A 14,710-nucleotide genomic window follows, 5' to 3' on the forward strand; every position below is an offset into this window, starting at 1 on the left:
GTGCTGATTTTTTTAACATACTTGGAACATCATGTGGACTACAATGATTTCAGAAGAAAAATCTTTTGCAAATGTAAGAATGCAAATAGAAACATAGGGAGGGTTTTGGATATTATACGATAAGATTAAAAGATTAATTCACCTTAGGAAGGCAAATTTATTTTTGCATAAAGAAAGACTGTTACATTCTAGATATTTTCTGAATATTTGCCTGCAATCCTCGCATCCTAATGTGAGTGCCAACTCAAATCCTGCCTCCGAGCCCAGTGGCGTGGCCTAGCGGCGAAAGTCCTGGCCTTGAACACGCAGGGATCCCCTACGGGCACCGGTTCTAATCCTGGCAGCCCCACTTCCCATGCAGCTCCCTGCTTGTGGCCTGGGAAAGCTGTTGAGGATGGCCCAAAGCCTTGGGACCCTGCACCTGTGTGGGAGGCCTGGAAGAGGTTCCAGTTTCCTGGCTTCGGATCGGCGCAGCACCGGCCATTGTGCTCACTTGGGGAGTGAATCATCGGAAGGAAGATCTTCCTCTCTGCCTCTCCTCCTCTCTGTGTATCTGCCTGTCCAGTAAAATTTGATAAATCTTAAAAAAAATGCTTAGATGTTAAAGTTAACGTAGAGTTTTACTTACTTTCTTAAGATCTATTGGCTGGCTACTGCAGTTTAATCTGAAGCTGGCTTCCTTCTATGATTACATTTTTTTATTAAAAATATCCAAAATTTTCTTTGTATCATGTTCAAATTTATATACATACTCAGTTTTAAAATCATTTAGTGTCTGCTTAAACTTACTTTATCTGAATTTAAAAGGTATTATTTAGTTGTGTAATATGCATTATAAAATTGAATGTTATGTAATTTATTTTTAATCAGTGGTCATAAATGCACTGCAGAATAATAATGCTTTTGGTGTTTCTTTCAGACTACTCCTCAAACTATAAAGGAAATAATGTTACTGATCTTCTAAAGAATGTGAAACTGAAATATAGCTCCTGATCTTAATTTATCTGTGGAATGAAAGATCCTGCTTTTTGCTTCATTTTTAATACACGGTTTATGGCATTTTTACATATGTCTGGCAAGATTTTTATTGCTTCCCTCATTTGAGTGTAGCATAAACTTATTATGCAGCTTTTAGTGCTCTTCTCTTCCAGCACTCTGCTTCTTACCACCCAGTAACACTTGCCAACTGTGTTGTTAGCATTTATGGTGACTCCAGAGCTTGTTTCTGTTTTCTGCTAACATCTTAGCCTAAGAAGTTTTCATGTTGCATTAGCCTGCGGTTTGGCCTTCTCACAAGCTCATGAAGTTTCCATGAAGAATGGAGTCACTGGTTTAAGTATAATGCACACTTCACCCATGAGAAATTTGAATTTTAAGTGCCTCATATAATCTCTCATATTATGTGGTGTCGGATTTGCATTTCAGTTCCATCTGTGGCATTATTAACTTAAGGCAAATGTATTTGTGCCCTCATGTATATATAGCCTCTATATAGTTCCCAGGCATGATTAATGTTATAGGATTCTAATTAATTAGCCTCTAGTTACAGATGGCTAATAACAGATATTAAAGTAAAAATCTTTTAAATGCATTAAAGAAAAGAGGCAGATATTGTTTTTTTTTTTCTGAATGGCTATTTGAAAAGAATATCATTCTCGCTTATCAAAAAGTCTCAAAGGTTTTGTCTTTATTTTTCTTAGCAATACTGGTGACATTTTCTCTGCTATCAGTCACTTATGGTGCCATTCTCTGCAACATAGTGACCAAGCAGATCAAGTACAGCAGTGCTAAGTTACACTCCACACAATACCAGTACATTGTGATATGGTAGAGCTTCAAGATCATGAGTTGTGACTGTGGCACTTTTCATTATTGTCTAAAGCTAAAGAGCATGTGCGTCTTAGTAGTCACATTTTTCATATCATTTATTGGCACCATACCTGGAGTTTTGGAGAAGTGGGGCAGATCATTTCCACAGTAAGAGGAAGAGATCGCATCCAAAAATGTGCAGTTAATGGTGATCACTCTACATTATGCAGCCATTGACTTCTGCTGGTCAGTCAATTATGGGGACGTAATTGACAAGTGACAGAAAGGGGTTCATAGAGCCACACAGCACATCTTTTAATTTCTAGAAAATCTGATAATGGTGTTGGTATTCAGATACAATGGCAGGAAACTTTATTGAATTGTGACTCTTTACTTGCTGTGCAACTCATCTTAACTTACCAATCTCTTTTGGATTTATGCTCCTGTTCTAGGAGTATTTGTGCCTAGGCTCCTCTGAATTATCACATTAACGTTGTGAAAATCAGCCTCAGGCACTGTGATTTTAAGCACAAGATGAGTAAAATTGATTAAAGAAACTATTGGAAAGGCAGCAGAGAATTTGTCTTCTTTGAAAAAGGAGTACACATTTTTAAACCAATCAAGTGCAATTATTTACAATCAAAGATTAAAATGGAGTACTTCTGTGAAACCATAAGAGCTGGACAGGATTTTACCGACACTCTTAGCTGTAAGAAAAGCTATTATTTATTTATTTATTTATTTACATCTGCTGGAAAGGCAGATTTACAGAGAGGAGGAGAGACAGAAAAAAGTTTTCCACCCAGGGTTCACTCCACACATGGCTACAACAGGTGGAGCTGGAGCTGGAGCTGAGCTGATCTGAAGCCAGGAGCCAGGAACTTCCTCTGGGTCTCCCATGTGGGTTCAGGGTCCCAAGGCGATGGGCCGTCCTCCACTGCTGTCCCAGGCCACAGGCAGGGAGCTGGAAGGGAAGTGGGACAGCTGGGATACAAACTGGCACCCACTATTGGATCCCGATGCATGCAAGTCGAAGACTTTAGTCACTAGGCTACTGTGCTGGGCTTGAAAGCTACTCCTCTTTACATACTGCAAAACGTGACAAGTAAGCTTGTTTATTTACTTGTTTGCTTAAATGTTAGCAATGACCTATTTTCAACACACTTCTAAGTCACAGGCTTAATACAATGGTTAAGGAATCTACCAAGAGATTAGTAGGAACAAAAGAACTACCATAACTCAAGACTTTACATATAAACTGTAAGCAATAATCAGCATAAAATCTTTACTTCTGGGCCTGGCATGGTAGCCTAGGGGATATATTTAGCCATTTTATTGGAGGCCTGCTTTGATTCAGAACTAGAAACCCATGCTGCATTTCTTCTTCTTCGTTTCCCAGCATGCCAGTCTTCAGTACATCCTTCATTTGTGAGATTACAAGATTAGTTACTTACCTTTATATCTTTTTACTTTTTACTTTTTTATTTTGTCTTACATCAGAGAGTGTAGCATATTAATTCTTTTGGGATTGGCGTATTTCTCTGAGCACAATGGTTTCCCATATGGGAGATGTCAATTAGGCTCCTGGCTCCTGATTAAACTTGGCACAGGTGCAATTAGTTTTGGCTTTAGGTGAGTGAGTTGGTAAAGATTAATTTTAAATGTGTATCTATATGTAGCATACAGGAAGATGTTCTTTTTGCTCAGAACAAAAACAAAAATCAGGCTAGTCAGTAATCTTACCATTTCTGAGGAATGTTGGAGTTCAGCCTTACTCTTTTTTTTTTTTCTTGAAAGATTTATCTGATTTATTTGAAAGACAGAGCCACAACACACGTACATGCGTGCGCATGCACACACATATACACACACGCAGAGGTCTTCTTGTCATGCTATAGAGGCAAAGAATTGTTTCAAGAGATGAGAGATTCTGGTGCTTAATTAACCATAATGAGGCTTACTTGCTTTTGATCTATGACTAGTGAGGTTTATTGCTATTTAGCACATGAGCTGCTTTATATCCTGTATTTCCCACTATGAATATAACCTCTCTTCATAGGAGCAAGGAGAAATAAATTATCTAGCTGCTTTCAAGCTGGGCTGATACAGAGTGGCCTTATAAGATTAGGACCTGATTTGCCATGATTGCTTCTGGTTTTCTAACACTTTTGAAGTGGATTCACACAGTGCAGAAATGTAAAGACCACTCATCAGAACAGGATGTAGGACGCTACCATCCGATATGATTGAAAGGGCAAAATGGTGCTCGCTTTGGCAGCACATACACTAAAACTGGAAAGGGCAAAATGGAGAATGCTAGAAAAGAAGGACCCTATTCCCCTGGGTGCTCAAGAGAGACAGAGAGAAGAGACACAGAGTTCCTTTTACATCTGCTAATTCATTCTCCAAACAGCTTACATGGTTGGGGATGAGCCAGGTTGAAGACAGAATCCTGAAACTCCAGTCTAGGCATCCTGTATCTGTGAAGCAGGCTAAGAACTTGGGCCATTTTCTAATTCTTTCTTAGGTGCATTAGCACAGACGTGAATCTGAAATGAGCTTCCTAGGTGGCAGTCTAACTTGCTGAGCCACAAACCTAGGCTAGTTTTAACCTGGAAGGAGTTGTTGAAACAATTACAGCAGGACATATAAGCACAGAAGGAACGTCCTAACTCTCTCCAGTTATACAAGAATTTAATTCAAGGTCCTGTGGTCTCCTAACACCACTCTAGTAAGACAACCTAAAGGATTCTTTCGGATTTACAGTAATTCATCAAGTCATATTTGAAATTGTAGCATGGTTTCAAGACAAGCCTCAAAGGATATGCTATGTAGACACTCCCCCTTCAGCTGTCAGCAAAGAAGTATTATTTATCTGTGCTGGAAATCCCTCCAAAGAGTTAGTTTGAGAGCTTTCCAGTTCTTGGACTCACAAAATGTAGAGAGAAGAGAATTAGGATGGTGCCAGTTAGACACCAAGTGGGTCATGTTATGTTCCTCAGCCCATTGCTCAAGGGAGGAGCATATCCTGAAGGAGCACAAAAGACTCCAAGAATGCATGGTCTTTGGTTGCACTGAGATAATTTCCATCTACCAAGTACTCAACGGTTTTAGTCTACAAAGTCCCAATTCGGAATTAAGCTGCAAACTCCAGTGAAGTTTCTTGAGAAACTTGCTGAAGGAGAACTGGTGGCTTGAGTATAGTACACATGAACCCAACAACTCTTTCTTCATGTCTAAATCCCACAAAACATATTTGGCTGACATCCAAAGGATGCAAAGCATTGTTAAGAGATCCTAGTGCTTCACTGACCATGTGAGGTCCACTTCCAGTAAAGTCTATGACTAATAAAATTATGTGCTCTTTTTCTCCTAGGTCTCATTTACACCTGTGATGGGTTATTCTAATATTCAGTAGCAAAACACAAAACTTGTATCTTCTGTTAACCAGGTACTCCTAAGATCAGCCTAATAATGATGATGATAATAATCAGTGATTTTGATAGGCAACTTAAGTTAATATGTGCCCACTGATGCGACCTTGTGAACCTAAGTATGGAAGGGTAAGTACAGAGGGCTGACTCAACTAGAATGTGTAAATGTAGCACAACCTCTTCACATATTATTAGGCCCATAATCATTACCAGCTACTGTTTTTACGTTCTCACAACTCTTTGGCTCATTATTTTGAGAAACAGAAGGAAAAAGAGACATGGATGCACAGGAAGAGAAAGCTCTCATCTGCTAATTCACTGTCCACATGTCCACAGCAACTGGAGGTTTGGCTAAAGACAGGAGCCAGGGACTTTATCCAGCTCTTTCATATTACAGTCAAGGGCCAAACTACTTGACTCATCTCCTGCTGCCTTCTAAGCATAAAAAACAGTAAGCTGCACACAGAAACTACTGTCAGCTTTCAATCAGTACTTTGGTACGGGGTCAAACTCAACTGCTATACTGTCACTTTCCTTAGACTTTTCAAACATGTTCATGATTTTGGTACAATTTAGATCTGATTTGATGTACATAGTCAGAAGAGACTTCTAGCTGCTTCTAAGGTTCAAGTCTTCAATTTGGCTTTATTATTTTACTTATTATCATCGTATTGCTCCCTCCACCTCATGTGTGTGTGTGTGTGTGTGTGTGTGTACTATTACTCTTTCTATCTCATTTATCTGGTACTTTACTGATATTTTATTAACAGAGGTTTTGAGTATCTTATTTGTGCTCAATCCTTAGAATTTGAGGAAGATTCTGAGAAGAGTTAGCAGCCTACTTGAACAAAAGGGGAGTCTAAACTAACTTACTTTACAAATATGATCATGAAGACTACCTGTCCTTTATACTTAATTAAGTGTGAAAATTTCCCAGTTTATTGACACTGAGCAAATAACCAAAAGACTGTTTAACTCAACACTGTGTGTTTCAGATAAAACTGAATGTACTAGCTTATTTATGTACTTCAAAAATTACCACCCACATGGGATTTTGATGCATGCAAAGCAAGGATTTTGCCACTACTCTTTTATACTGTACCCACTTATTTTATCTTATTATTATCTTTTACAGATTTATTTTATTTTTATTGGAAAGTCAGACATACACAGAGGAGGAGAGAGCTAGCAAAAGATCCTCTGTCTGCTAGTTCACTCCCCAAGTGGTCATAACGGCCAGAGCTGAGCTGATCCAAAGTCAGGACCCAGAAACCTCTTTCAGGTCTCCCATGTGGGTGCAGCGTCCCAAGGCCTTGGGTTGTCCTCGACTGCTTTCCCAGGCCACAAGCAGGGAGCTGCATGGGAAATGGAGCAGCTGGGAATAGAACCAGCAGCCATCTGGGATCCTGATGCGTGCGGGGCAGCGACTTTAGCCACGGGCCCACTGCGTTGGTCCCAGGCATATCTATTATTTAAAAATTGCTTTATTTGGACAATCTTTATATAGTTGATGAGGGCACAAAGGGTCAAGGGCTACAGGAAAGTGGGTAAAACTGTTGCTTCCACATTATTGCTTTTTCCCCCTGTATCTGGGTAAAGCAGGAGATAAAGGAAGAAGCTCCACCCAGCCTCCCAACCATCCCAGTTCCCCGATATGGGGCATACTCCGAGGGGTGCTGCTCAAGTGGCCTTTGATAATGCATCAGTTCTGAATTGCTGCCAACCTCACCATTCCAAGCACGATGAAATTGCTGCAGATTCCACTGGTTCACATAGTCCACCTTAGCATCTCTGTTTACCCAGATTTTCACTGCCAACACTTGGCTGGGGTAGTGGCTTGATGCGTTTTCTCTTCCATCTCCTGCTGTGGTACCAAGTGTCCTCTGCAGGCTCGTATGGTCTGCTGTATCCTCCATGTGCAGTTGGATTTGCCCTCCACTGCTCTGTCTCTGAGGAGGCTCAGCTTTGACCCTTGCACTCCATGGTCAGATCAAGGAATCTGCACTTCTCTTCACGGTTGGAGTTCTGAGACCACCAGTTCGACTGGGAGATCCCCAAAGAAACTTTATCCCCAAAGCACAACTTTGCAGGTGCTTGCCAGTACAGGGCCCAGCACAATCAGTCACTCCAATCAGCTGGTGGTTGCAATTGCTGGGTCAGTTCCATTTCCATCCCTGTCTTCCACATGAACCAATGGGTGTTGCAGTCCAGCCTGATTCTGCCCAGCACACACTCGGCCCTCACACAAACCAGTGGGAGCTGCAGCCTAGTTGGAGCGACCCACAATCACCCCCACCAGGTCATCCCCTGCCCTGGTTCCTGTGCTTGCCAGTATGTGTAGCAGACTAGTCCAATCTGTCCCACATTGCATTCGGCTCTCATACATGTCAATGGGTATTGAGACCTAGTTCAAACCCAACAGGTCCCACTCTCCAGCCCATGCACATGCTGGTGGGTGCTGTTCTGTGCAGCCACGTCTGCCCCAGTCCTGGTTTTCATGCTCTCCAGGGGAAGTGATAACCCAAGAGGGATGAAACGTCCTGGGCACGTGTATTTTTAAAGTACCACAGAGGGCCCAGCAAAAGTAATCTAGTGGCTAAAGTCTTTGCCTTCACTCGCCAGGATGCCATATGGGCACCAGTTTGTGTCCAGGTGTCTCCACTCCTCATCCAGCACCCTGCTTGTGGCTTGGGAAATCAGTAGAGGATGGCCCAAAGCCTCGAGACCCTGCACCCACGGGGCAGACTTAGAAGAGGCTCCGGACTCCTGGCTTCAGGCTGGTTCAGTTCTGACCATTGCAGCCATTTGGGGAGTAAAGGAAAATGGAAGATCTTTCTCTCTGTCTTTCTTTGTGTCTCTTTATCTGTCTTTCCGACAAAATTAAATAAATCTTTTAAAGAGGTACCATTGAGCCCGGTGCGATAGCATAGTGGTTAAAGTCCTCACCTTGCATGCGCCACAATCCCTATGGTCACCAGTTCTAATCCCAGCAGCCTTGCTTCCCATCCAGCTCCCTGCCTGTGGCCTGGGAAAGCAGTGGAGGATTGCCCAAAGCCTTAGGACCCTGCACCCACATGGGAGACTCAGAAGAGCTCCTGACTCCTGGCTTCAGATTGGCTCAGCTCCAGCCATTGCGGTCACTTGGAGAGTGAGTCATTGGATGAAAGATGTTTCTCTCTGTCTCTCCTCCTTTCTGTATATCTGCCTTTCAATAAAATACATACATACATAAAAAAATAAATACATGTTTAAAAAACTACCATCAATGCACTAACTGAAAACAACAATTGTTACGCACAATGTTAAAGCTGTAAAATTTGTATGAAAATCACATTTCTCTTGGTTTTAGAAACCACATGGTTCTACAATGAAATCTTGATTCTATTTGTAAAAGATGTAAATTTAGCAAGATGGCAATTTCCCAGATCTATTCAATTTTTACACTAAAAGCATATGTTCCCATTATTTAATATTTTTAGCAACACTTTTTTGAGGATTTATTTATTTTTCTGCCTTTCCAACAGTGTCAACCTAAAGCAGGATGTCTCAACTGTCCCTCCATTCTCTGTTACTGAATGTCAATAGCATTCTTTCATAGAGAAGCACCAAGAAACACAGTCAGGTGTGTCTCAGAGGGTGCAAAATCATTTCCTTGAGAATTGTTCTTCTGATGGGATTACGTACCATGGTGATCTCCAAGTGTCTATTGTAAACCAGCTCCAAGCTAATCTGAGTTTTCCATTAAATCTCTGTGTTTCACTATGTACTGAGATACACTGGATTCACTAATGTCGCAAGACAGCTGAGTGAAAATGTGCATTAAATCTAAAACTGTGAGGTGGAGCCAATAGTAAAGAGGTACTTTGGCACCTCAGTAAGACACAAATGGATGGGCAGCGTTATGCAATTATTTTTAAAGTTTGCTTTTCAGAGTAACTAGGAATTAATGCAGACAACAGACACTGTGAATAGGTATTCCAAGCAATGTCCTAACTGAGATGCCAAATGTCAACCCCCCAAATCTGTAATTTTTTTCAATTTCATTTTATGACACAGTTTCATAGGCTCTGGGATTCCCCCACCCCCTCCCCATGCCCTCCCCCCATACTGAATTTCTTCATATTGTTACAGTAGTACAGTTCATAACCAGTCATGATTCCTTCACTGTGGGCATGGACCATGCAGAGAGTCCAGCATCTTGTTGTCCACATAAATTCAACAGTTTCACTGGGAGACCACCTTTGGTATGAAAGTAGAACTGGCAGAGTATCATCCCCTCCAATGAAAAACCACAACACAAATTCAACAACAGGAAGAAACATGGAAATTTACAACATCATGAAGTCAATTGACATGGTACTACCGAGTGACCAATATGTTAGAAAATGCAAGTTCCTAGCCATATTCCGTTAACTACTTCATTAACACCCCAATTTTTAGCTTAAACACAACTGGCTGCTATAAACCTTACAATGATTATAGGGTACTATTCAGCTATCTGATATATTTTTTCATATTTATGTCTAGCAGCTTATAGTGTTCAAGCATGAATTTAACAGTAGGGACATTCCTAACAATAGGGACATTTTAATTTAGCAATAGGGATATTCCTCATAAATGTGCCATTTAATTTTGAAATATATTTTGAAGAACTGAGATTTTTCAAAAACTGGAAATCAAAGGCATAAGGCATTTATTTAGGTTAACACGTAATTGCTAAGGGACCATCATTGCATTGCATTGCAGTAGGTTAATCAACTACCTGGTTTCTGACCCAGCTTTCTGGTAAAGGAATAGGCAACCCTCTCACTCGTAAAGGAAATCAGGGTAGAGAGATCCTGGCTTCTGATTCCAACTTAAAAACTGTTAGACATAATTTTGATAACACTTCATTTGGTCATCTTGATTGAAATGTTCTGCTGGGGTCTGTGCAGTGGGTGCGGATGACATGAAGGTGTAAAGAGATCAGTTCCATTGGTGGCAATCTGTGAGGAGCTTCCAGCTGTATGGCAGGGCCTGGCGGATATCTGTCCAACCACCTTGACACAATCTCATCGCCTTTTCCTGGACACTCAACCACCCTACTAAGAATTCTGTAATCTATTGGGGCATTGTTGCTTGTCTCTATGAGATGGTGTTTGCAACAGAGGTGAGCTTGGGAGTTAATGGTGCTGACAATGTCTTGGTGAGTGGACCTGTAACAATTTACACACAGGAGTGCAATGAAACCCATGCCATTTCTGAACACCTTATTGTGTGCCTGCCCATTTCCCTGGAATCTGGCCCAGACATGTAGCATGCCTTCTGGGAAAGGGCTTGATAAATGTCCTACAAACTAATGGAAGTGATGGGAGTCTGAGCTGAGACTGCTATGGTGAGAAATACAGTCACTGTGACTTTAAAGGCTAACCTGTCCTTGAAATTCTCTGAAGCATAAAAAATGTATCTCTTTCAGCCACTTTTATGACTTTTGGCTAGAGGAATTAAAGGATGCCTTTATTAATGTTGTAGAAATGCACTTTTAATTATTGCTTGATTGCTTATAGGATTGCAAAGCCTGTAGTTGTATAGGGATTTAATATTTAAAATTTTTGCTTTGAATCTTTATGTTTTTTTCCTTAGGCTATGTTTTTCTTGTTGGGTGATAGATAAGTTGTGAAACTAGAGGTGTTTTTTCCCCTTAGCATATTTTTCCTATTAAGTGATGGGCAAGTTGAAGGAACAGAAGTGTTGTAGGAATGTATTACTGATTAGCAGGTAATCTCTTTTACTTTGCCCTTGGAGTCCTGGCTTTCCGCTCCATAGCTACTACTGAAGAATGAACAACGGCTTGCTTTGAAGAATATAAATATACTATTTTGCTGCATTATCTTTAGGGGCACCTGCTTAACCATGAAGTAACAAATAGAATGAACAAGTATCTGGGCATGCCCCGCTTAGTCATGAAGTAAAACCAGAATAACTAAAGGTTTTTGCAGAGCAAAGCTCATGATGTGCCTGAGTAAATAAAAAAGACAGCATCTTGAGCTGTTAGTAGAGAGCAAGTGACTGCATCTGTGCCTCTTTTTGCCAAATCCACACACCCTTCTTGAGCTCCAAACTCAGCTGGTGCTGGCTTCCAGCTAGGGGCGCCCCATGGAGGGCTTGATGAAAACATAAGATGTTTCTCTCTTGGTCTTTGCGGTGTGGATAGGACTTCACCCAGGGTGCTGCAGACCCCCTGACAGAAAGTCAGGTTCACAGGGCATGAGTAGTCAGAACATTTTTTGAGAAGTTTGTGCCCTCTGCTTCTCATAATTATAAGATGGGACAGAGTGCATCTAGTGACAAAAGCAGTAATATTTTGAAAAGCAGTTCAATCTGAAAAATAATTTTTAAAAAAGATCCAATCCCTCTCAAAATATAAAAGCAATTTAATTTCTTACCCTGTCCTCAAAGCACACGACTCAACCTCTGGGTTCCTGAGTGGATGAGTTAACTATCATTCTGCACTACAGTCATGACAACTACCTATTGTTCCATTTCCTCACTGGAATGAGGAAATTACACACACACACTCACACACACAATTCTGTATATTTTTACCTCGGGCTCTGAGAAGCCTTGGTAGAAGGATGAGTCCTGGAGGCTAACAGAGAAAAAAGAAAAAGTCAAAGAGTAGTACATGTTCAACTCTTAAAGAATCCCATTTCCGGGAGCTTTTACCTCATTTTTGCAGATGTAAGGAGGTGAAGATGCATGGAACATGAAGGAAATGTCAAGGGCAGCTTACAACTTTGTAGCTATATTTAAAATTACATATTACAACAGGAAGAGTAAGAATATTAAAAATTTACATAATCTGTTAAAATTACATACAAATTTATATTCACTTTTAGAATCATGCATGCATAGTAAAAGTATATGCTCATATTCTAGATCATAAAAACATACATCATACATAAAATCATATTTCAAAAAGTTATTTTCAAATTTTATATTTACATTGAAAAATTTTATATTTTACTCTTTAGTCCATACACTTATATTCCAATATAAAATTATATATAACCAAAATAATATTCATATCTATAATTTAACAAAAAGTACATATTCCTATTATTACAATTCATTATATATACTCAGAATTTAAATTATATCTCACAAGATAGGGTGAATATGAACAATTCTATCTTGAGTATTATATGGCCATAGTTAATTATACATTACAAGATATACAAACGTAAGACATTTGCATTTAAAAGCATATGGTATAAAGCTATATATTTAGTTATATCATTAAAATTTCTTCACATCTAGTGGCATGACATAATTACATATACTTATTTAAAATCACTTTGCAAAAATTCTAATTTCTAACTTACACTTAAAATTATATATTGGAAAGTCATATATTCATACATAAAATTATATTGCAACATAATTGCACTTAAAATTATACTACCAAAAATTAGAAATGTACCGTTAAGCTTAGATTACAAAAATCATATTCATATTTAACATGATAAGGATATTACATCACAGTTCAAGTTATATGTTACAAAATACATTTCCATATTTAAAGTGATGTATTAGAGCAGAAAGTGAAATTTTTCAAATTCAAGTAAGAAACCCCTGCTATTTACTTTACAAGTCTGAATTTAGCAAACATTTAAAAATGGGAAACTGGAGAGCAGGGTTCTACGCACTGAATGACAGCTCCCTCATCCAGCGGAGTCAGCCGGAGGAGGTGCGAAGGAAAGGCATCTTAGCTCAGCTTGATAGCTGCCTCATAATAATAAGGTTCTAGGGAGTGATAACATGATAACTCAATAAAAACCTATAAATACATGAAAACCAAAAAAATTTAAAGGAAAAAAACTGGAAATAAAAATGACAAAATTTGGAAAAATAATGAAAACAAAATATAAGTGAAAAATTCCCATGAAGATAAAAATCTTAAATTAAAAAAAACAAAACCAAAAGTAAGACATATAGGGCCTGCCGCCTTGGCCTAGTGGCTAAAGTCCTCGCCTTGAACACACCAGATCCCATGTGGACACCAGTTCTAATCCCGGCAGCTCCATTTCCCATCCAGCTCACTGCCTGTGGCCTGGGAAAGCAGTTGAGGACGGGCCAAAGCCTTGGGACCCTGCACCCGCATGGGAGACCTGGAAGAGGTTCCTGGCTTCAGATTGGCACAGCAACAGGCATTGCACTCACTTGGGGAGTGAATCATCAGACAGATCTTCCTCTCTGTCTCTCCTTCTCTCTGTATATCTGACTTTGTAATAAAAACAAATAAATCTTTAAAAAATATAGCTTAAAAAAGTAAGACATATAAACCTATGAAAACAGAACTGAGAATTTAAAGTAAAAATGTATAAAAACGAAAATAGATTTTAAAAGTAAAAGAAATATGCTGGATGTAGTGATGGGAAAATCGGTGCATGCTTACATGCTTCTTTTCTAACCTGGATTTTTCAATCAATGATTAAAAAAAAAAAAAACACTTGAGGAGAGAATGTCTTTTCACCAGAAGGGTTTGAAAATGCCTCATCTTTTTTTTTTTTTTTTTTTTGTTGGGGGGCAGGTAATATCATCACTGAAAAAAATTATCTGGTTGAAAATGTATTTATTTGGGAAGGTAGAGTGTCAGATCTCTCTCTCTCTCTCTCTCTCTGCAACTCTTTCAGATGTGAAGGGCACTGTTCACCCAGAGAGCTCTGAATCACTTCATTACCCTGCCCCCACCATTCTGACAGAAAAATAGTGTGGAGTTGGGCAGGGCAAAACTGCAGGGGGCAAGCAGTCAGAGATGGGGAAATCCCTGTTAGCTATGAAACCAATCATGGAAAATAATTTTTTAATATGTTAAATATTTAAATGTGAACCCATTTTGTACAATAGAAACAGTTTACAGTATTGATAATTTACAATATGAATAACTTATGTCACTTTCCCGGTGACCCAAGAATCAGAATAATTGTTGTGTTACTTAAAGCATAGGCAAGAATGTTGCAAAATGATCTAATAAATATTTTAAAATGATAGTTTCTTCTGAGAAATCTATTCCCTTCTTCTTATGCCACTTTTCATGTAGGGCTTTTTCTATTTATTTCACAGGTGGAAAATAATGTCCCCTCACATTGTATTTTATGTGATATATTTTCATATATATAAAAAGAAAAAAGTAAACATACATGTATATGACGTATGTCTTAGTTTTTGGATCAGTGGTTGCTGGAACAGGCACATGAGCTGCTCTTGGGAACTACGAAGTGTAAATTCCATTCCCTTAGAATTATAGTGTGACCATACAGGCAGGGGTAAGCCACTACCTGTAACTCCAGCAATCCATAAGAGCAATGGTTTCTTCACCAAGGTTCCACTTCTGATTCAACCCTCTGCTAGCAAGACCCACAAAACATCCTCTAATGGTGCAAGCGCTTGAGTCACCTTTTTCTACGATGGAAACCCAGATGAAG

Source organism: Ochotona princeps, chromosome Y (assembly GCF_030435755.1).
Source record: "Ochotona princeps isolate mOchPri1 chromosome Y, mOchPri1.hap1, whole genome shotgun sequence".
NCBI classification, from domain to species: domain Eukaryota; kingdom Metazoa; phylum Chordata; class Mammalia; order Lagomorpha; family Ochotonidae; genus Ochotona; species Ochotona princeps.